This window comes from Hemicordylus capensis, chromosome 4 (assembly GCF_027244095.1).
Source record: "Hemicordylus capensis ecotype Gifberg chromosome 4, rHemCap1.1.pri, whole genome shotgun sequence".
Taxonomy (NCBI): Eukaryota; Metazoa; Chordata; class Lepidosauria; order Squamata; family Cordylidae; genus Hemicordylus; species Hemicordylus capensis.
This window is the reverse complement of record NC_069660.1, coordinates 72,080,873-72,105,356: the sequence shown is the minus strand read 5'-3', so window position 1 is coordinate 72,105,356 and position 24,484 is coordinate 72,080,873. Positions and strand designations below refer to the sequence as shown.

Below are 24,484 nucleotides of genomic sequence, written 5' to 3'. Positions count from 1 at the left end.
AAACCATTCTCTCTCTCTTTTTAAACAATGTAAACTTTATCAAACAATTTCCCCACAAAAGCAAGATAAAGGATTATAGTTAAAGAGAGAGCATACAATTAATTACATGCCCCTAAACAAAGAAAAGTAACAAATACATAAATAATGACTGCATAATGAGAGAGAAGTATTTTTTCATTATAATATCAAACAAATGACAGCTGCAGGTTGGAGAAGAAAGAAAAAGATAGGACAATTACAATAACTACAGCAAATTAGAAATACAGCATTTGTATCTAGCAGATACATGCTTGCCTGGGTTGAGAGCTTCACTATAATATATAAAAGACCGTCAGATTGCCATTGTATTTTTCAAAGCTGGGTTTCTAGCCTGCTTAACTTGTTGAGAGAACCTGTTCATAATAATCAATTGCCAAATATTCTCCATCCATTGATGGAGGAGGAAGGCATATGTTGAGCTCTTTTTCATAGTCTAGCAATACAGATCTTGGCAGCTGTATAAAGGTGTACAACAGTGACCTATGAAAGTAGCAAATATCATTTTAGCAGAAAGCCGTAGAAGCATGGACTTAGGATCAACATTAGGTTTTACATGCAATGGCCAACATGATCCACAGCACTCTAGCACAGAGGTGCACCTAGGAAATTTTGAAGCTTGGACCTAAAGGCTTTTGGAGCCCGCCCCCCTGATGCAAGTTAAGCATCATTTTTTAACTCATAGGTTCTTGAGTGCACAAACCACACCACCCAGGACAGACTAAAGACAATTGGAGGGGGCAGGGGGTGTGGAGGCCCTGGACTTCAGCCCCGAAGTCCAGGAGTAAAAGTTCTTTGGCTGTAGCAACAGAATGAAGGCTGCAAGTCCACAACAAGCCTTCAGAGTCCCTGTGCTGAAGGCTTCCTTGAGGAGCAGACCAGGCGTGCAGGGGAGAGTGATTTTCTTGCCTCTCCCCTCCCTCCAAAAGCCCTACCCACTTTTATAGAGATGGTTCTGAGAGTTGCAGTGTTCCCCCCTGTCCTTCTGCACCTGGGCCACTGAGCAAAGAAGCATTCAGTGCAGGGACTCTGAAGACTTCTTGCAGACCTGCAACCCTCCTTCTGTCACCAGAAAACTGAAGATCATGTTGGTTATTATCTGCTGACAAACATCAGCCAGCAGGTTAATAAGAAGGATGATGATGATGATTTATAATAATTAATAAACTTTATTAGTTAGCCACCCCATAACAAATTGTTCTCAGGATGGCTCACAAATGCAACATTAACACATTCAATAAAAACACCTAAAATGCATCAAAACACAATACACATACACAAAATACAAAATAATGTAAAAGCCTGAGTGAACAGAAAGGTCTTTACCTGGTTTGTAAAAGAACAAAGTGATGGTGCCAGGCGAACCTCACTGGGTCACAGAGGCCATTTGAGCCTCTAGCAATAGTGCTGGATCGATGAGCACCCCAGATCGTGAACCTGATCCTTTAGGGGGAGTGCAAACCCATCTAGAACAAGCTGAACATCATTCCCTCAGGCAGAGGAACCACCAACCAACAGTACTTCTGTCTTGTATGGATTGAGTCTAAACTTGTTCACGCTCATCCAGTGCATTACTGCATCCAGGCACTTATTCAGGATATTCACCACCTCACCTGCAACTGATGAAAAAGAGAGATACAACTGGGTCATCCACATAGTGATGACACCTCAGGCCAAATCTCTGGATGACCTCACCCAGAAGTTTCATGTAGATGTTAGACAGCATAGGAGAAAGAGTGGAACTCTGTGGAACCCCAAAGCATAACTGCCAAGGGGTTCAGCAGTAATCCCCCAGCACCACCTTTTGGAAACAGGTCTCGAGGTTGGAGCGGAACCACCTCCAAGCAGTGACTCGCACTCCCAACTCAGCTACCCTATCCAAAAGGGTACCATGGTATTGAAAGCCATTGAGAAATCCAAGAGAATTAACAAGGTTGCACTCCCCGTCTCTCCCTCTCTCTGCACAAGTCATCCCACAGGGCAACCAAAGAAATTTCTGTTCCAAAGTCAGGCCTGAAGCCTGACTGAAATTGATCTAGATACTACATGCTCAAGCATCTTGCCCAGGAAGGAAATATTAGCCACGAGCTTATAGTTGTTTACATCCTCTGGCCCCAGACTGGGTTTCTTTAGGAGCGGTCGAATAATAGCTTCTTTCAATATAGCTGGGACCACCCCCTGTCTGAATGAGGCATTTAGAACCTGCTGGGCCGAGCTAAAAATTCTCTCCCTTCTAGATTTAATAAGCCATGAAGGGTAAGGGTCAAGCATGCACATGGTGAGCTGAACTCAACTTGTCCATATCCTCAGGCACCAATAATTGAAACTCCTCCTGAAAAACTAGACCAGATGTTACTCTGGACACCTCTCCCAATGACACTGCATCAACTGAGTCCAACTCATGGTGAATGTGAGCAACTTTATTGTCAAAGGGCTGTGCAAATGCATCATAGCACACTACTGAGGGTTCTAATACATCTTACCTGGGGTCAAATTTCAAGAGGCCCTGCATCACCCAGAAAAGCCCCACTGGATGACATTGAGAGGATGTAATAGTGGACAGAAAAAGAAGTTTCTTCTGTTCCATCACTGCCACAGAATGGGCTTGACAGTGAGCTCTAACTGGTGTTTGCTCAGACTTACCCCAAGGTTTCCTCCACTTACGTTCACGCTGTCTCCCAGCTTGCTTCATCACCCACAGCTCAGGTGTACACCAAGGTGCTGCATGGGTTCTGCATTGTGGGAGGTGGCACTTGGGAACGATCATGTCAACTGCCTGAGCCATTCCAGAGACCAACTAGAGCTTCAACAGGAGTGCCTGCCATAACAGCTAGAAAATCCCTCAGGAATCCATTGGAGTCCATCAGTATCCAGGGGCAGGCCATTTTAACTAACTAAACGCTGCACTCTGTAACTGGAGTGGTAGCTTCCTTGGTGCTTTGCTAAATAACCACAAACCCCAACAAGATAGGAAAAGGAGTCCGTTTGATCATATGTCTTCCAACACAGCAGGCTATAATTTGAATGAATTTAATGAATCTTGGCTACAGTCATGTACCACCTGCTAAGGATCTTATATTGTGCTTCCTTGATTTTAGAACATATGTAAAGATTGGAGGATCAGATATTCTGCCAATCCTCTTCTACAAAGGATACATCCAAATCCATTTCCCATACTCGAGTGTAACCTGGTTTCTCCACTAAGATGAATGGCACAGTAGAAGCTGATAAGTACTGATACAAGACCCCTAGATGAGGAGTCGCTGATTTTACATGTTTCAAGGATTGCTACTGTCTGAGATACAAAGTTGACTTTTAAATACTAAAAAAGGAAGAACCTCCAGGTTTGTTTTTTTAAAAAATAGCATCTCCATATGATAACAATATCCTGATAAAGTCAAATAACCTGCACATTTTAATTCCCCCCCCCCACAAGTATGGGAAGCTGGTGAATTACTGTGGGCTTCAAACTCTGGCAGATGTGCAGTGGGCATCAGTGGAGAAAGACTGGGAGATAACCTCTTCCAGCAGTGCCAGAACCACAAAATGGCACAACAAGCCAGATACACAAAGTGACACATACACAAAGTGGCACAATACGACACAACAAGCCACCTATCTAAGTGGAAAGCATGCTTACTGCTTCCATGGCACTTTAAATCCTGTTCTGTACCTGCTAAGGCATGCAAGGACACGCTCCTTGGTAGGCATGAAGCCTCTTCACTTTCACAAGCCACACCAGTGCTGCAGAAGAACAGCGAGCACACCTTAGATAGGCAGCTGCTTGTGCACTGTAGTACAGTATATGAGCCACTGTCTCCAATATAACGTATAGGTTCCCCAGTATAGAGTTTGGCCTTCCTCTTGATTGGTCACAGTACTTCGCTCTTAACATTCTGTTAGAATCTATTGATGCTCTGGAGCTTGAAGCCTTCCAGAATTCTCTGAACAGCTCTAATTACTTTAATTGCTGGATTAATCAGCTAAGGTTCTGCAGCTCAAGTCCTGCAATGAGTGGTTAAAGGATCTGGTTATGTTTAGACTAAGGGGAGATATGATAGCCATCTTCAAATATCTGAACAGCTATTGCATATACGATGTTGTGAAGTTAAGGGAACACCTTCTTACACATGAGGCTCAGCGCTTATTAAGGTCATCTGGGAAGGTGTACCTAAAGTTGCCAACAGCTCACCTGAAGGCTTGGGCCTTCTTTATAGTTGCCCCTGAACGTTGGAATGTTCTTCCTGCCAGAATAAGAAACCCAACGTCTGGTGGGCTTTAAAGTGTAAATAAAGTGTGCTGTCAATTCGATTTCAACTCCTGGTGCCCACAGAGCCCTGCGGTTGTCTTTGGTAGAATACAGGAGGAGTTTACCATTGCCATCTCCCACGGCAGATATCTTCCTATATCGCTGCTGCCCGATATAGGTATTTCCCATAGTCTGGGAAACATACCAGCGGGGATTTGAACCGGCAACGTTCTGCTTGTTAGTCAAGCATTTCCCCGCTGCGGGCTTTAGGAAGGCTTTAAAGATGTACCTGTACAGGTATTTGGTTGGTTGTAATCAGGGGTGTCACTATAATTGAGCAGATGGGTTCAAAGAACCCAGCCCCCCAGCTCCTGTGGGCCCCCTGCTCCACCTCTCCCTATTTTCTTCATTATTTCTCTCACTCAGAGGGGCCTCCAGGGAGAGGGGTGAATACGGACCCCCTCTCCCCTAGCTACCCCCCTGGTTGTAATAGTTTTAATTGCTTTTGGATGTTTAATTTGATTTGGCTGTTCATTGTTTTAAATTTTGTCTGTAGAGCATTATTGGAGTTTATGAGCAATAGTTCAGATGGCAGGGCTAAAACCATTAGACTGAAATTATAAGGAAGCAGATTTAGACTAGACATTAGGATTAACTTCCAAACTGTAAGAGCAGTTAGACGGTAGAACAGTCTGCCTCATGTTGTGGTGGCTTTCCTGCTGATCTCTGCTAGCTGGGCAAAGAGATATCCTTTCAGTGGGTTACTCTCTTATAGTTAGCAGGGGGAGAGCAACTGTTCCTATTCAGCGACTTCTCCAAAGTTGCAGGCAGGAATCTCTCTCAGCCCTATCTTGGAAGATGTGACCAAGAGGTTCACGTGGATGAGACAGTAAATCTCTTCTGGAAAAGTTTGTATGGTTATGTGCAAAAATACAAGAGTATCTCTTCTAAACAGCAGTGGGACAAATTGTGGAAATGGACGTCGGATGTAACCCCCCCCCCCATTACCTGAAGTGCCTTGAAATTCCCCACCCCCGAGTTACAGTACTACCTGCATATACTTCATAACCTTGTGGGTTTCCAAATCATTGTGTGTAAATCTTTGTAGATATATCATATACAAACAACCACTTTGTATATAATTGTGCTTTGGCAACATACTGTATGCTTTGGTAGTTTGTTGGTTCAATAAAAAAATCTTGTCCTATAAAAAAAAAATATCTTGGAGAAGCCAGAGAGGGAACTTGCAACCTGCTTTTCCCAGAGTGGCTCCATTGCCTGAGGGGAATATCTTACAGTGCTCACACTTCTAGTCTCCATTCAAATGCAACCAGGGCGGACCCTGCTTAACTAGGGGGACAAGTCATGCTTGCTACCACAAGACCAGCTCTCCTCTCTTATATTGTGCTTCCACAGCATGGGCAGTGCTTGGAAGTATTAGGGCTAGAGGACCAGAAGAGTTATGCCAGGGCTCCTGCTGATACCTGGGCGCTTTCCGGTAGGGATGTGCATGGAACCAGTTCGGAGGTCCTTTATGGGCCTCTGAACCGGTTTGAAGAACTGGAGGTTCCACCGGTTCGAAGGTGGCGGCAGTCTCCCTTTAAGAGAGGAGAGAGGGTGCACTTACCCCTCCCGCCACTTTTCCCTCACTAGCGTCAGTTTTTTTTAAAAGGCCACTGGGGCAGCAGCATACCTTCCTGCCACCCCGTTGCCCTCATCTTCTGGATATAACTGGAAGTTGCAAGCACACCTGCGCGTTCCAGCACGCGCAGGTGCGCCGGCGACTTCTGGTCATATCCAGAAGATGAGGGCAATGGGGTGTCAGGAAGGTACACTGCTGCCCTGATGGTCTTTTTAAAAAACTGATACCGGCGGGGTGAAAGTGGCGGGAGAAATAAGTACATCCTTCCTCCACTCTTAAAGGGAGACCCCCGCCACCTTCAAACCACCCCACCGCGGTTCCTTTCACATCCCTACTCTCCAAACTAGCTGCTCAACAGCTTCAAAATGCCTCCATTCAGGCAAGTCACATTCAAAACATAAACAGCAGGGGGAGCAGTCTCATGAAAACTAACAACCCCAAAAAACCCTGCAACTTTCTTACGCCAGATATATGACATCCTAGCTCAATATCTCAGCAATTACATTTGAAACAAGGCATTCAAAATGTGAATGGCACCCTACGGTCTGCGTAGGGACTGCCGTGTCACAACACAGGAAGTGTGGAAGCACACTTCCGAGATATGACATGGCCCCGTTGCAGGGTCTAATCTGGAAAGTGCCCTGCAGAGGCTCAAAACAGGCATGAAGGCCGCCCAGCCACCCAGCCAATTACCAGATCCGTCACGGAGCCAGTTGGGGTGGCGGGGATCTGGGGTCTCTCGGCCCTTGGAAGTCCCAGAATGCCACTAGTGCACTGGGCATTCTGGGGAGCCCCCCGCCCCGAAATCAGGAGGCTTGTTGTAGCCTCCTGGTTGGGGAACTACTCATGAGTCACTGCGGCGCGGAGCTGTGCCGTGGCAACACATGAGCAGTTAACCTGCTTTTCGGGTGCTCCTGTGCTCGAAACCCGAGTTAAGTGGGGGGCTACCCAAAAGGGTTTGCTGCCATGCCACCACCAGGAGCCACATGGCTCCCAGCAGTTCTCACATATAGTGGAAACCGGGCTGCACTCCCTTAGCCCAGTTTCCACTGAGCATGAGAATAGCCTCATGCTTTATTAGTCAGAATGTCAGCTACTGACTTCGCTCAGGAGGTTTTTAAAAACTGGCAGTCCAGACCACTGAACTGGAGATAACTGATCCATAGGTATGCTCAGCTGTAACAAAAACACACTTTTATGGGGAAAGGACTGTCACCTCTCTCAGGTTTGGTCTATAAATGAAATCACAAACAGGGTAATTTAGAACAAACAGAAGCATCCCCACCCCACTCCACCCCACCCCCACTTACTTTTTTATTTCCTACATTTACAAGCTGCTTTTCCAGAAACAAATTGTCCAAAGTGGCATGCAGGATAAAACATGTATAATGTAAATCATCAGTAAAAGCACTAAGTATTTATCCAGAGGGTGGGTCTACTTTTTTATTTTCAATATTAAGATGACTCTGCAAAAACCCCTTGAGGTCAACTCATGGCTCTGTGCACACAACAATCCTGTGCATGCATGGCCTTGTTCTTTTAGACTAGGTCCCACCAGGATGCACTGGGCACAGAATGTGTTGCATTCCCAATTAACTCTTTTGTACACTGCTATTCAGACTACTTCAGGAAGGTTTGTGGTGGTGAACCAAATAAGGGTGTGGGGAAATGCTTGACTAACAAGCAGAAGGTTGCCAGTTCAAATCCCCACTGCTATGTTTCCCAGACTATGGGAAATACCTATATTGGGCAGCAGCAATATAGGAAGATGCTGAAAGGCATCATCTCATACTGCACAAGAGGCAGCAATGGTAAACCCCTCCTGTATTCTACCAAAGAAAACCACAGGGCTCTGTGAGCGCCAAGAGTTGAAATCGACTTGACAGCACACTTTACTTTACTCATGATGAATTATTCAGTTTCCCCATTTATCACTTGAATAGTGGACACCAGCTTGTGGGGGAAGTGGCCACTAAGGATGTGCATGAATCAAAAATTGTGATTTGTTTCACATTCAAATCAAAACTTGCTGTTTTGATTCGGACACGAATCTCACCTGCTTGAAACCAGGTTGATTCAATTCAGACTTAATTGTATTTGAATCAAATCCAAGTTGATTTGACTTTGTCCTCTGTGTGTGTGGGGAGCCTCATTTAACTGCCTTTAAAAACAAAAACAAAGAGGTGCTGGGGTGCCCCAAAATTACCTTTATTGTGCAGAGCCTGCAGTTGGGAGGAGGTGGCCTACCTGCCACCCCCCTACAGCTGCTGACGGCTTCTCTGATGAAGAAGAGGTGCATGGAGGCGCCTTTTAACCACTCCTGGTGGGAGCGGTAACTAGTGGAGAGCTGGCAGCAGCTGGGAGGCAGCAACCAGAACCACCATCCCTCCCTGCTGCCAGCCTGGCCAGCCACTCACACTGGCCGGCCAGCCAGAGCCCTTTGATGAAGAAGAGGCATGGAGGCACCTTTGAACCACTCCTAGTGAGAGTGGTAATTGCAGAGCCCGTGGGGGGGGGGGGAGGCGGTGACCCAACCTGCCATCCCTCCCTGCAGCTGGCCGCTCACACTGACTGACAGCCAGCGCTGGGCTAAGCCTCCTTTAAATGATCTCTGTGCAGGCCTGAGGAGGCCATTTAAAGGGATAGCCTTTTAGCTAGAACACTGGTGTTTTTGCACAAAAACATCGGTGTTCTAAAACCTGACCATTTCAATTGTGGACCAGACAGGCCCCAACAAAAAGGAGTCTGGTCGCAATCAAACCAGACCAAACCCAGTTTATCTGCGCACCAGTTCACCGGTTTGAGTGCCTGTAAAGGGGAATCCAATGAGGATTCCCCTTTGCTTCCAAAGGTAAGTTGATAAGTTAGTGATGCTATGCGCATATTAACTTCTAAACAGTTCTGTCCACTAAGACGTGTGTGTGTGTGTGTGTGTGTGTGTGTGTGTGTGTGTGTATTCACCAGATGTTACAGGTTAAAAGCAAAACAGTTTCAGTGAAAATACACCATCTTCAGTTGCTAATACAGACTGAATGTCTCAGCAGTTCTTAAATTCCTTCCCACAAGATAAGCAATAGGCTCAGGAGAAAAGAGGGAGAGAAACATCACAGTTTCAGAGGAAAGAATCATTAGCACAACTTCCATTGTTCAAAGACTAATGAATTTCATAGCCAGAACCATCTCCTCCTCAACATTTATATCTGGTTTTAACTTCTGTAAATACATTCCCTCCTTTATTTTACGCTTCTGCAAGTTTCTTTCCATTACGAATACAGAAATTTTAGTTCCAGCCACTTGTCCAGCATGTCTGTCTTTCATATGCACAGACAATGGTTTGGCACGACTCCCATTATACCACATATCTATCACTTAAAGGTCTTCCCGTTTCACCTATATAAAAAGAGGAGCATTCCAAACACTATCTTATAAATCACCCCCTTGGTACTGCACCAACCGTCTCACCTTTCACAAACAACACAGTCTTTAAGCTCACACTTGTTGTCATCTAATCAAGAGTTAACCAATTGTTGTTTCAACATTGTAGGTGCACTACACATTACATTAGCTCTAGCCCCATATTTCTCAAGAAGTTTCTGAGTCTGCCACATGAATCTGTCCATGATAAACTGAATTTTCAACACTGGTAATCCTTTTGTAAATTTCACCTTCTTGCTCTTCACTCCAGGGCACCTCCTATCTAATGTAACATTGCACAAACACAGTTGTGCAACAGGAGGACACTTGTTGTTTCCAGTGGTGTCCCATTACACAACTGTGCCGGAGCAGAGCTGCTCCCCTGGGGTGCGACTCCATCAACAGAGTTGACTTGTTCACAGCAGCGTGAGTAGTGCTCCTACCAGCCACATTGTTTTGCGTGGTATTATTATTTATTTATTTACACAGTCAGACAGGTGTTATTATTATTATTATATTTTACATTTTATATCCCGCTCTTCCTCCAAGGAGCCCAGAGTGGTGTACTACAGTTTCTCCTCACAACAACCCTGTGAAGTAGGTTAGGCTGAAAGAGAAGTGACTGGCTGAGAGTCACTCAGCAAGTATCATGGCTGAATGGGGATTTGAACCCGGGTCTCCCCGGTCCTAGTGGTATGTGAGCTAGTATTTTGTCCTGCCTCATACCTAACACAGGATTCCTAACTGCCACATTTCTTCCTTCCCAAATACACTATTACTCTGCTGTTGTTGAGCGTTTTCAAGCTTTCAGAGTTCATTAGGCGTCTTCTTACTATTCTCTAAAATGTTACCTGAAATCTAAGGCTTGCACATTCTCGTCAACAAAAGGTCAAATAAAATCCATCTTCTTAACTATTTTGCAGATGAATTTATGAAACTGCTCTACCAAGTGAGATCATTGGTCCATCTGTCCCAATATTGTCTGTTCTGGCTAGCAGTAGCCTTCCAAGATCTCAAACAGATATTTCTCTATAATAGTGTAATCCAATATTTTAACCACCATTGTTACAGTAGAATGTAATCTTATATGTTGAACTTAGAACAGTGGTTTAGTGGAAGAGCTGGGAAGCCAAAATAACAGAACAAAATGTACAGTCTCTTGGAAATAAAGCCCTAAAACTCCAAGTAAGGAGTTTTCCTAAAAAGAAAGCTGGTACAATAAGGGGAATGCTATAACAGTGTCATTGTCTAGAGTTACATTTTCCTCCACAGAAGCAACAATCTTCTAATACGTCTCCTGTGCAAGCATTAATTCTAATGGAATTGATGTGGGAGTGTATACCACCTCACTAAATAACCAAATGCAAAATTCCTGATTGTTTTAAATTTCATAATATAGCTTTGTTCTGATTTCTTTTTTAAAAAAATAGTCATTCACATTTTGCAATTGAAATGCATATAATTAAGAGCTTCATGTCCAGATTGTCACTAATGCAAATCCACTAAATCTGTCAGATACAAATGTCTCAACAACCATTCAGTTCGGCTCTAATAGCAGTAGCATAGTTAAGAATCAATCAAGGCACTCTATCCTCAGTGAATTTTTCTGGTAACTATCTGGCTCTCTCTTGTGGCCACGTACATTCCATACAGCCTTCTTTCTTGAAATATACCCTCTGTATAAGATTAGGGGGCAAAACTATTCTCCCAAGGGAGAAATAAGCTTGATAGCTATCCCTGTCCTATACCACCCTCATGCCTTATTGTTGGAAGTGGTCCCTGAAGAAAAGAAGCCCATACTGTTCAGGACTGAAATCACACTAAAACTGTTCTCTTGGGAGAACAACCATATTTTCTTACCATTTTTGTGAGAAATACTCCCAGTTTAAGCTGTCACCCCAGTCCTCAATAAACCTCACTTGTGCCAAGCTAATTAGAATATTCAGTAGTATCATTACTGTCGTACAACTTTGGAACCTGAATCACAGGGCCTTTCCAGATTCCTGGAAAGATTGCTGGCTTACTGTACAATAAGATCCAAACTACATGTTACGGACCCATGTGTGTGGGAATAGCCCGAAAGCATGTTTTAAACTAGAAAAGCCACTTTAGGAGGAGGAATTTGGATACATGGTGCACTTAATTCTTTCCCCACCTGTCATTTCCTGCTTCAAATCCAATTCCCATAGGTTTTCTACTATGCCTTTTTGCCCTCACAAACTGATTTAGAACCTCACAAGCAGAAAAGCTGCAGGAGGTAGAATAGAGAAATGATGGGGTAAAGAGTTAAGTACTCTCTCCTATGCTGGTGTTTCCCATCTACAATAACAGGCTTTTGTACACACATCCTTGGGTCAGAAGCATACATGTAAACAGACATTACTGGACATTGTGACTATCACCTGGGATTATGTGCGCACAATTCCTCTTCCTGGATTAGGGATCATAGGCACAGACCAAATCAGATGACTGGAACCACCAGCTTTGATAGTGCTCATCAGCTGTTTGAGGCACTGAACAGGTGGTTGACAACACCAGATTTGATACTATTGCTCATCTGATCATCAGGGACCTCAGATAGATGCAGACGTTCAGCGGTACAATGGCACTATAAAGCTATGCATGTGCATCTCTAGATCAGAGCCAGTGTCTAAAACACTATTCCCAACAATCAATTATTTCTTTATCTGTGTTACTTAATTGAAGGAAACATTATCGTGAATAAATAGCCCAAATATCACCTGCACTAAAAGCTGCTGCACCATCTAATTGAATAATCAATCAGTGGATGAAAAGTAGTAAGATGGATACTTGTTTAAAAATCTTTACCATTTATCAGCTATTTTCCCAACCCAGTATACAGTTTTTTGCGGGGGTTTGGGTTTTTTGTTGTTTTTTTAAGTTGGATTCCGATAATAAAGGTGCAATAGAAAAATATTATTTTGTTTCTTTGATAATCTCTTCCTTTGGATGCAGTAAAGTCACAAACCTCCACGAGAGGTTTTTCACACATGGCTCTATGCCTTGGGGTATCTGAAGAGCGAATCTGCTTCGCAGCAGATTCGAGGCATTTTAATTCTAGGGATTAGATGGACCATTCGCATAGCCACCAGGACCTCCTTCACATAGCCATCAGCACCTCCATCAACACCATTGGAGAAAGCAGAAGCCCCAGAGTTTTTTCCAAAAGCTGATGGAAATAGAGAATTTTTTTAACCCTGGACATAACTCGGGCTATGCAAGAATTCGCAGCCTCCATTCGGGGACAATCAAATTCCTGTCCACCCTGGTCCCTGATAGCCCACAGGGAGGTCGGATTAAATCCAGTGAATATGTGGACTGGGACACTCCAGTCAGGATTGGATTCGGGGGCAGGGTGAGCCCCGTCTGTAAAACCTCCTGGAATTTTAGAACTGCAGCACCTTTACTTCTAGCTTTGATCCAGACACAAACATGTGTCTGAACCAGTCCCCTTTGCTACATACTCTTGCTGAAGCCACCTCAAGCAAACATTTTCCACAAGTAAAATAAAGGAGAACAGCAGTGTTCCAAGCAGTCATATGCTCCCAATTTTTGACACTGCTCCAAAAGCCAATATTGCAAAGGTGATTATTATTTCAAAAATAAAACAATAATTAGATATAGAAAATATTTGAAGGCCATTTCACATATTACAGCTTTCCACACTGGAATATATAAAGTCCAGCACAAGAATTTTTCACATGATCAGTACAGAGCTCAAGTTGTTTCATACATTTGCAATGTGAAACACACACTGCCCTTCCTGCATTACATTTATTTATTTATTTTATTGCATTTCTATAGCACCTAGTATAGAAATCTCTAGGCGGTGTCCAGATTAAAACACAATATAAAAACAAAACATTTAAAATTCATAAAAACAGATAAAAATCACGATAAAAATGCACATTAAAATTCAAAATTCAAAATAAATTTATAAAATTATAGTAAACATATTTTCTTGCACAGAAATTAATAGTTTTTTCTTACTTGGTGTTATTGGCTGGGTGCAGATGATTTAATCATGGATTAGCATCACAATTACATGCTTCAGTCTTGTGCAGCCCACCTCCCCACCCTACCTTGAGCATGTAAGGGGGAAAGGAAGAAAAATACAGCTTTCAGTCCTGGTTTAAAACAAATCAGGATTTGCCATTGTGTCCAAACATGGGAAATCTCCACTTGTTCTAATCACAACTTCTGAAAAAGCTAAGAGGTCAAGGTAGGATTCACTGAGGAAGTTGCAAGGGAGTGTGCAAGTCTAAAGCCTGTTGGATAAGAGGAGAAGAGGATTCCATCTCCCCCAGGGTGTGAGACTGGGGTGCTTGCCTCTTCTCTTCTGCCCTCCCTGGTCGCCATCTGCCTTCCCCAGGACTGCTGTGGAGAGGCTTTGCAGGACTGGGGCTGTAAGGGTGACTGGGCAGTTTTTCCTGGTTCCACCTGCTGAGCTTACTGCTCAGCCTATATAGGAAGACTGCCAGTGGTGGCGGGCCCGCCACCAAAGGGGCAACACCAAAGGGGGTTGCCCCTTCGGGGGAGCCACTTCAGGGGAGAAACGAGGGCTGGACACTTTGTCCACCCATCTGTATAGAGGGAGACTTCTGTTTAATCAGTTTTAGGTTGTGCTGAGGTTGGGTTGAAGTTGTAATGTGTGTGGGTTTGTCTGGAGATGGGGAGCCAGGGAGTGCCTTCGTTGAAGGTGGGGAAGCTATTCCTGTGGTGGTGGGGAACAGAAGAAGAAATGCTGGCAGGTCAGCAGGCTGTTCCAGGGGAAGGGTGGTCAGAAATTTAATAGCTGTCCCCCTTTCTGGCTGTCCTGCCAGCTCTTTGACCTCGGGGAGCACTGCCAACATCCCACATAACCTTACCTTGCTCCTCTGCAATGCCAGGTCGGTCCAAAATAAATCAGAACTCATCCATGATTTGATCATGGATGAAGGGGCCGACCTGATATGTATTACTGAGACTTGGTTGGGGGAGGCTAGTGGTCCATTTTGGTCCCAGTTTCTCCCGCCAGGATATGCTGTAGAGGAGCAGGTGAGGGGACGTGGGCGGGGAGGTGGAGTGGCTGTGGTCTATAAGGATAACATCTCCCTTACCAGGGTCCCTGTTAGGGTATCGGACCATATCGAGTGTGTGTACTTGAGTTTGGGGACCAGGGATAGATTGGGACTTCTGTTGGTGTACCAATCGCCCCGCTGCCCAACGGAATCCCTTACTGAGCTCACGGACTTGGTCGCGGAACTTGCGTTGGAGTCTCCCAGACTTTTGGTGCTGGGGGACTTCAATGTTCATTTTTGGACCAATTTGTCCGGGGCAGCTCAGGAGTTCATAGTAGCCATGACGACTATGGGCCTATCCCAAGCGGTCTCTGGATCGACGCATATTGCAGGTCACACGCTTGATTTGGTCTTTTATTCTGATCAGGGTGGTGCTCCGTGGGTGGGGACTCCTACGATCACTACCAGCATCTTGGGAAGAAGCAAACATTATTGGTACCCTGAAACCAGGGAAGGACTTTTTACTTGCTATTAAAATTCTACAGATCTATTTCCTTGTGTCAAGATATAAATTTCAATCAGAGCAGTAGGCTGGATAATTTGGCTACTGCCTATATATTCATCCTCCTCAAACTAGATTAATTAAGAATAGGAACATGACTATTAACAGTGCTATACTATATACATTAACAATGTATGCTAAATATCATTAAGCTTGTAAATGAAACAGGAATTGCCCTGTGTTTTGAGTGTGGAGGAAGCAACTGACAGCATAGAGTGGCAATATCTAACTTTAGTCTTAGCACATTTCAGTATAGGAGGTAAGTTTAATGTAGGATTTGAATATCTACAGTACTGGTTAACATTCAGATCCTACAGTACTGATTGATTAACAGCCGCTTTTCAGGTAGTTTCCCCTTGCCTAGAAGGAAAAAACCAGGTACAAACCTTTGCTGCCTACCTTGCCTATAGAGTCTTTAGCTATGGCCATCAGAAATAAATTACAGCATTCAAGGGGTACAGTTTTGTTTCTGGCTGTCAAAAATTTGCTGAATATGCTGACAATTTTCCCCTACCTTGTTTCAGGCTATGTGCTTCTCCAGCAGCAACATCGTTTTTAAGTAAATATAGCAGTCTTTCTGGTTATAAAAATTAACTTCAAAACATTCCAGTGGATCAGTCTGAATATGGGAAGGTATGCTAAAGGTGAGTTAGCTTGGTTAACATCTGTATTTTGGAAGTAAACCCTGGTAAAATATATAGCAATCTAGACTGATAAAGCCCAGGACAATGTGATCAAAATTAATCATCAAAAATTGTTTGCGAAGGCTAATGCACTTTTAAGTTCAGGATAAGCACCCGGATGGACAGGACTACACCTTCCAAAATGTATGTACTCCTCAGAATATTGGTTTTGCTTCTTAATATTCCTTTACAATTTTTTTTAACAAGTGAACATCTCTCTATTCAATGCATGGCAGAAGCTGATACTTAAATTTAAATAGCAAAGAAACCCTCTACCCTAGCAATGAGAGGGATAGTAGTCCCACCCCCCCACACACACCTTTAAGGCAGTATTGAATTTTCTTGTTGCAACAGGTAAAAAAGCAGTGGTTGACATTCTCATTAATGGTGCATGCATGCAACAAAAACAAAACATGTGTGCAGTGCTAACAGCACCACTTCTGAAGGATAGGTTTGTTCTGATGGATGCATTTGTTTCAGATTACATTTATAATCTTTACAGGGTGGGAATGAAGGAGTAATGTTTAGGCAATGGAAGATGAAATAGGTGGGGAATTCAAGATAAGATGGTGATGGAGGAGAGAGGAAGATGGGGAGGAGGCACTGAGAGATAAAACCCACAGTTATTCAATATGAAAGCCTTCTGTGTGAACAGGGCAAAGGATGCTGGGCTTCCAAAGCCTCTCATGGACCGCAGAAGCATAGCACAACTGAAGCAATAATACCTTTCCCCCCTCTAGCTCCAAGGTCAGAAAGAGGGCTGGAGCTTACCAGTTTTGTGGAGTATATCAACAAGCAACAAGCATCTGAGAAGGTTTAGTTGTGAGAGAGGTGATTGTCCTTATCCTTGAAACACACTTCAGATGTGCTCAGAATTCTTCTAAGCTCAACCTGATGACAGAGCTGAGAGCTCACGCTCTCCCCACCCTGGCAAACACAAAGTTGGGTGGGCTACCAAGGTATCAGAATGTGTACGCCTCTACATATCAGCGATCACAGCTGTCAAATACTAAATGCTATTGCATGTCAACAAATACAAAAACATTTCAACAACAATATAAATATGACAGGTGTAATTTAGATCATAGATCAAACATCACAGTGAAGAGGATAGCTGCTCTTGTGGTAGCAAGCATGACTTGTCCCCTTAGCTATGCAGGGTCCACCCTGGTTGCATATGAATGGGAGACTAGAAGTGTGAGCACTGTAAGATATTCCCCTCAGGGGACGGAGCCACTCTGGAAGAGGAGAAGGTCCCACATTCCCTCCCTGGCATATCCAAGATAGGGCTGAGAGAGATTCCTGCCTGCAACCTTGGAGAAGCCGCTGCCACTCTGTGAAGACAATACTGAGCTTGATAGACCAATGGTCTGACTCAGTATATGGCAGCTTCCTCTCTTCCTATGTACCTATATAAATACTCATTAAATTTTGGCAAGTATTTAGGCACTGAGAGAATAATCAGAAGACTGTTCTACATCAACAGTTGCAAAGCAGAATTTTGAGGAGAATTTTTAGGAACTAATTTTAATCAAAGCATATTCCCAAAGGGCTGTGTAATCATGGTTTGAAAAAAGAAATATTTAATTTTCATGATTATGTGAGTTCAAAAAACACATGCTATATTAAAAATAATGAGTTATTCAAGCTCAAATTAGTATTTTCACAAGGCGCAGGTTGAAGGTGGATTTAACTTACGGTGGAATCCAATGTTGCATCCAAGTAAAATGCTTTTTAGAGGTCCGTGTTATTCTTTGGACAATGCCCAGTGCAGTAGGTCTACAGATAGTGGCCCAAGTTCCAGGACCTTCTGTAAAAAGTGGGGGCTGGGGGAACAGTAATCTAATCGTTAGCATCTCTGTTCTCTTTTTTGTATCTCTGGGGAGAAGGCCAATGTTCTGAGCGATCTTAGTGCATCAAGTACGTCATAGACTCTGCAGGGAAGTTAATAAGAATCTCAACCCCCAGCAACTCTTACTTAGCTTTTTATATCCCACTTAGGGCCTTGACAAAAATTTTCCCCCTTGGGTGGCTTGTATTCTGTAATCAACAGCCCTTTCCAAGTCCCATCTTTTGTGGCAGCTGTTTAACTAAAGGAAACCCCCTTTCGTCCTCTCTTTCTCCCTTCTGATCGCAAAGGGAAGCCTGTGCTGTTCGACTGGTCTTTTGCATTTCTGAGTTGGTTCTATTAATTGGAAGGAGGGTTAAGAATTTGCAAGGTCGTTTCAATCTACATCTGACCTTCAGAGTAATCCTCTATACCAACACCAGAGCATGTCATTAAAATGAGGCCCTCTACCATCTCCCAGAATTCTTTTATTCTCTCCTTGTGCACATTAATTGCTCATAAGTTGATTTGATCTCCCTATTCTGCAAGAAGTAAATTGGCCTCTTATTTCACCATTTTCATCCTGTTTTCTTAATTAGGCCCTTAAAAATCTCTAGGGCCTCAGCCAGGCCGCAGGCCTCATCCTGGGAATAAATTTTGATCTTCGCCTGATAAAGAGTGAGCAAACCCTGAGATTGAACAATGTCATTCTTCCCCTCCTCCCCTCCTTGCTATTCTCCTGACATGAAAAGGCTATCAGTTTTTCCGCTGTGTTAATATAGGAAATAATTCACACTTCAGGCGTTGTTCTCTATTTAGTGTTCACACTCCCCAGATAAATCAAATCAGGATGAGTTTTTTTTTTTTAAGTGTCTGAACTCTCTTTTCTTTCTTTTTTTCACCCTCTTTTTCTTTTAATAAAGTTTCCAAGATTAGTCTTAGGAGTTTTTTTTACCCACATCCTGGAGATTCTATTTTAGGGGCTTTTGTTGCAGTAGACCAAACTGAGATGCAGCTGCAGCATTTCATAAGAAACTGACAGAGTTTATTCAACATATTTCTACTCTGCACATGTAGCAGAATAGAAAAGTGGGATGGAGCAATTTTTCCAAAGGGGCATTTCTGGAAAGGAAATGCCATCACTTTAAACTTTGGAATTGTGGTGAATTTGGTGGAGCAGTGCATCAGTGCATGCCACACTGACAGTACAATAGGTTTTAAGGGTCAATATATTTTTAATGGTTTTTAAAGTACCAGGAAAAAGATGTTTGCCAGCCCCCAAAATCCCTATAGATCCCCTGCACACTTCCATTAAAACAGAAATATAGAAAATGTTAATCCATTTCTGTTATTTAATCTGCCTCCCCTTAATTTAGTATAAATGCATTTACCCATGTATGAGGTTTGCCAAGGGAACCTTTTGCAAAGCTGGGAATTCAACCCAGCTATTTCCGATTCCTATGGCAGGCTCCATAACCAATAAGTAGTTTCTTTCCTCTCAAAAGGGATCTATCAAATTAATTGCCCTGTCAAGACTGCTCATCACCGAGAAGGTGGCAAAATTATATTAATTTAACAATTTCCCCAAGGTCCAACACCCACAGAAACCCATGGAAATCTTTGCATTGACTTCAGTGGGCACCAATATAAACAGTCTTAAGTGCTCGAATCATGAGCTGGGCCTCCCACAATTTGGGAGTATGTGAAAATTTAGGAAAATATTTACTTTTAAAATAATTTAATTTTCCCTTAGATTTCTGAGCTTTAAGGGACAGAGGGAGAAAAGGAGGGGAAAGAGTCTAGAACATGCAAAAGATAACAACTGTATAAAATCAACAAATAAATCAGTTTAGCCTAGAGGAAGCAGAAAGGTTGGGAATTTGTCCCACTGGCTCAATTGGAAAGTACCTGTGAAAAACCAGATGCAATCACATAACTCTTTTCCTTCCTACAATGACCATAATTCCAACGGGGGTAAGAGTTCTGCTATTACACAGCTGAACCAGGTGGATCTTCTTCTTTTCCACACCCCACCCAAAGATAGACAGATAAACGTAAACACACAAACACACACACTGCAATGGGTATGAGAGACACATGGCTCCTCAGGTAGTTTCCTATCTGAATTGTTTATGTCGGACATGCACCTACCACCTTCCCTGAGGGTTTAATTAATGAGCTGGGCAGCTAATCAGAGGTCTGGTGCTGAAAAAGTGTCACCATGGTTACAGGGCCTAGACACAGAAGCCCTCTGACTCACTGCATCATGTCAGAAGGGGCCAAATGGGAACAGGTAACTGAGAAAGGGGGACGTTGGGTTAAAGGGTCTAATCAGATCTGTGTGACTTCAGGTTTTATGTTAGATTGGTCTAGTCTTGATTTATGTTTATCCTAAATTATCCAGTTAAACCATTAGGGATGTACATGTTCAGTTATTCTTGAAGTCTTACCTTTAAACTTTATCCCCAGTTCTGAATTAATTTACGCAGCCAAGTGACTACATTATGGTGCCTTTCCTTCCAGCCCCATGGAGGCTTCTCTGCAAGGCAAACCATTTGTGAGTAGCCACTTACTTAGCAGAAGATAAACCTCAGATTTTATTGTATTACCACAAACTGTCAAAAGAACCACACAAATGAAGATGGCGGGGAGAAACAGTTTGTGGTTATTTTATTAATCATTCACGCTCAGAACTTATAAAACTTCAAATCCTTTTTTGAATTTAAACCGTGTTGCTATATCCCCTGAGTTTCTTGCATACTATGCAAATGAAGTACATGAATGCTTATTGTATTTTAATTTTCATATCAGGGTACCACTGTTTGGAGCTTCTCAGTACTCCTTCTCTACAAACCACACAGGTACCAATTTCCAGCTTAGCTAGTCCCCTGTACCTGCAGATTAAAAAAAAAAAAGACGATGGGGCCAGCAGATGCAATACTATCGTGCATCATTGTGTGATGGTGGAACACTTTTTCCTATGCAAAATACTTTCATTTTGGCACTACAGTGCTAAATGGAGTATAGGAACCTCCTGTGTGGGCAGGTCCTCTGATTGATTAATTAAGTGCCATCAAGTCAGTGTTGACTCTTAGCGACCACATAGATAGATTCTCTCCAGGATGATCTATCTTCAGCTTGGCCTTTAAAGCGAAGTCTAACCATGGTGAGCAGGTTGGAAAAGCAGACAATAAAAGTGCAAGATTTCAAAGTGGCTGCCAGGACTTCACCTCACACAGCCAAATCAATTACGAAGAGGATAATGAAGGAGTCTTTAGCCAGCAGAGCCCTGCACCGAGAAGGGTTCTCACTCAACTCTTTACTCAACAGCCACTTGAGCTGCCAGCTCCGAGGCAAGTGGAGTGATGTGATTAGCTTCTGTTCTGACAAGCTTGGTGATGAGACAGACTATGCTGCCATGTCAAGGACAGTAGGGAATGCCACATGTGCAAGAGGCCGATTATGAGGAACTTCACAGGAGTTACAATTGAAGAGCATGATGTTAAAGCAGTGGATTTTTGGAATCTCATACATAGCACCACAACGTCTTGATAATGGCATCAGTTAAACTCAAGCAGGAAACCATGCCAATTATAATTTTATATTCCTGGCGTGTATATTAACAAAACCTGCGATCTAATCTCAGAGTTCATTTCCTTTTAAAAGTTTTCCACTTAGGTATTGTGAGACGAGGAATTATTAGTGTAATTGCTCTCATGAGTTTACACTTGCCCACATCAGCACATACAGACTCAGTCTGTTCATCTGGCTGAGGGTTGCAGCATCACCACCACCATCAAATTCTTTATATCCAGGTGACTTTGGAGGCCTGATAAAACATGCTGGGTAAAGAGCACCTAAACCTATGGATATTCCACTGTCTCTTACACACTAGGATCCTTCAGACAGCTTCCAGTTCTGAGACTGAAGCTATTTTTTAAAGACAATAACAAGCAGGTTTAAGTAGTTTCCAGAGCAGCTAGATATAAGTTTTTTGAACCCCAAAACAAATTTTGGAAGCAGGGGAGATCTAGAAGCCCTTGTCCTGCTTCTAGCTTTCCAGAAGTATCTGGCTGACCACTATGGGAAACAGGATGCTTGACTAGATGGCTTTTTGACCTAATAGAAAAACGGGCAGGGGGGCACACTGCCCTCCCAACACTAACATGTTTTTGTGGCAGCAAAGCCACCTAACAATTTTTCCTTATTTTTGCTTCCTTCTCCCCTTTATTCTGATATAATATTTATTCTTATTTGTAGCTGTCCTTGCATCACTCCTGGAACTGACTTGCCACATAATGCATTAGGAAGGATGCTTCCCTCTTTGTGTATAAGGGAATGAGCCCCTTCCAAAAGCAGGAACGTTGAACTCCCTGTTTTTGGAGCTGACTTGGAGAGAGTCAGCACAGCACACAGGTCCATGTCCAGCGACACACCAGCTTGTAATGGCTGGTCTAACTCACCCATCATGACGCTCTGTTGCCATGCAGTTTCTGAAAGTTGTTCTTGACTTTGGAGTAGAAGTATGTCTGACTTTTCCCTTAGTCTGTATGCATGCTCCCCCAAACTGTCTTTGCTTTAATACATTTCTTTCTTTTGCCCACCTAAGCGGGAAGGAACACATGTTCATCCCACTTCAGCAGAGAACTCTCTGACTTAAATGGCTTCCTACAATACTCAGAAGATTTTAACAAGAAGCAAGGGTGCCACGCAGAAAGAGATCAAGGAAGTAGCTCCCCTTGCATTTGAACTTATATTGATTTAATTTGTTCCCCAAGAGCACCTAGAAATTTTGTTGTTGTGAGGTATTAAATTGTGACTACCACTAATGCTCTTAATACACACTGGCTGACATCATGCAGTGTAACAGAGCCATAACACTATACTGTAAGCCTGCGGTAGACTCCTAAGGCAGTCCTGGTGCTGGTGATAAGAATGGGCAGTAGCACAAGCAGTGCTTCTGTAGTTTCCCCTATTTGTTATAAGTCTCCCTTAGGAATTCACAGAAGCCCTGGGGATGAACAGCGTTATCACATCATAACGCTGCGCATCATATCAGCCACTGATTTTATTTTTATTTTTGCAGTTGTCCGTTTTTCCAGGAGACATTTGAACCTTGCTTTGAATCTTACCCTTCTTGAAAAGCTGAAATGGTGTTCCCAGGAATAGTCCTCAATCTAGAGCATACAGAGATCCACCTGATTATTAGCAAACAACAATGCTACGAGATGGGAGAAAGCAACCATGTCCTTTGGACAAAGGTTCAAGATCACTGGCAGATATCCTGACTAAGGCTGCACATGTGCAAGCCGAAGAAACATGTGTGCAGTGGCTGCAGTTCTGCTTGTGAACAAAGGTTTTTTGGGTGGGTGGTTTTTTTGTTTTTTGTTTGCCAACCTCCCCTTTCCCTGAAAGCACTCTGTCTCACCTCAGATTATATCCATGAGGGCCGTACATTCCTCGGGGACACACTTTCAGATGGCACAGAGTACTTCTGGGGGAAGTGGATAGAAGAAAATCCCCAACACACACACACACACGCACCCTTGCTTCAGAAGTGGGATCAGCGCTGCTGCTGCATGCATGCATCCTTAGTCAGGATGTTCACCACCATCATCTAGGGCTTGAGTAGAACCAGGAATGTATCCTAAATTGACATATTTCCTCCCCCTTCCGTCAATCAGACTGTAAACCTGCAAGCAGGGCTGTTTTATTCTTTATTTTTGTACAGATCCTAGCCATTTTAGTTGTGATAATAATCTCCTGAAAGAAAACCAACAAACCAAATGGCACTGCCAGATAACTAAGTAGTTAGTCTTCGACCATTTAATCTGCTGTTTCTTCCTTCTGACCCCTAAATAACACATTCCCAATGGGAATTAGGCTAATCAGTAGGCTGGTTCAGATGAACATACTCCTCTATATATGAGGAAGGGGCTGCAGTGAGAATGCACCCGCCCCAACATCACTAAGGGATGTGCTGACACAATCTCGGCATATTCTTTAATTGTGTGTAGAGGGGCAATTTCAATGGTGAACATCCCTCACATGTGACTAAAGGACATGCCAAGTTTGCATTGGCATGTCCTTTAGTGATGTAGGGGTGGGTGTGTTCTTGCTGCAGCACCATCTTCCTCACATGTAGAGGAGGATGTTCATCTAAACTGGCCCAATGGGAATTAAGAGAGAAAACAAATTCAAGCTTGTAATACATAACTATCCTGAATCACTGTACATAAAACCAATGTAAACTAGTCTTAACACCCGTTTCCACATTGCTTGCTTGTTCTGGAAGCCTAAAAAGTCAATTTCACCTACCATAAAGAAGCTATGTCACAGGAAAGTTGTATTGATTTGTGGATGAAAGGTAAGGCCACTGCTCCAAACAGATGAGTCCTATCGTACTTCAGGACTGCCATGCCAACAGCACCACCTTGTGCTCCCAATTCACATGTGCAATTTATTTAAAATGCAAAAACCCATGTTAGTTTTCAGATCTGCTAGGAATGTTTTTTTAATGTAATCTCAATAAAGATAGAACACTGTCCAGAGTTGCAATTCCCCCTATTCCACCCCCAGAAAAAAAGTGTTTGCAATTCAGTGTGACTGGATTTCTTCTCCACCTCCCCCACTACATCTGATGAAACAGTTGGAAAAATTATGTCCATTTACTGCCAAATAGTTTTCATAATTAATTTATAATACTCATTCTTCCCTTTAACATGTTTTTTTGCCATAGGAGAGTAAAACTAAACAGTACTTGAAGATAGCCTTGTATATTAGGGTATGCCCCTTCTCACTGCAGGGAAATGCTTCTAGTCACTAGAACATGAAAGCTGCTATGTATTATTTCTTGTTTACACAGTCAGACAGGTGTTATTGACTGGTTTGTTTTATCCAGACATCGAGTCCTTCCCAAGGACCTGGGATGGCTGAATTTTATTGTCAATGGTTATAGATATCGTCGCAGAATATAGGCTGTTCCCAGTAAAGCTGCATTTTGTAACTGGCTGATGGTGATTTCTGTGGCCCCTATGGTGTTGAGGTGC

The 24,484-nt window shown here is 43.1% G+C and overlaps 1 long non-coding RNA gene across 2 annotated transcripts; it reads right to left on the bottom strand.

Annotated features, from left to right (window-relative positions):
• Positions 1-215: 215 nt before the first annotated feature.
• Positions 216-19,593, bottom strand: LOC128325023 (uncharacterized). 2 transcript variants are annotated; one of them, XR_008307222.1, is made up of 3 exons: positions 19,344-19,593; positions 1,363-1,655; positions 216-519 (listed from the first exon to the last, which is right to left on the bottom strand). It is a non-coding gene; the product is annotated as an uncharacterized LOC128325023 (long non-coding RNA). The 2 variants fall into 2 exon arrangements; XR_008307223.1 differs by lacking the exon at positions 19,344-19,593 and adding an exon at positions 17,306-17,551.
• Positions 19,594-24,484: the final 4,891 nt, after the last annotated feature.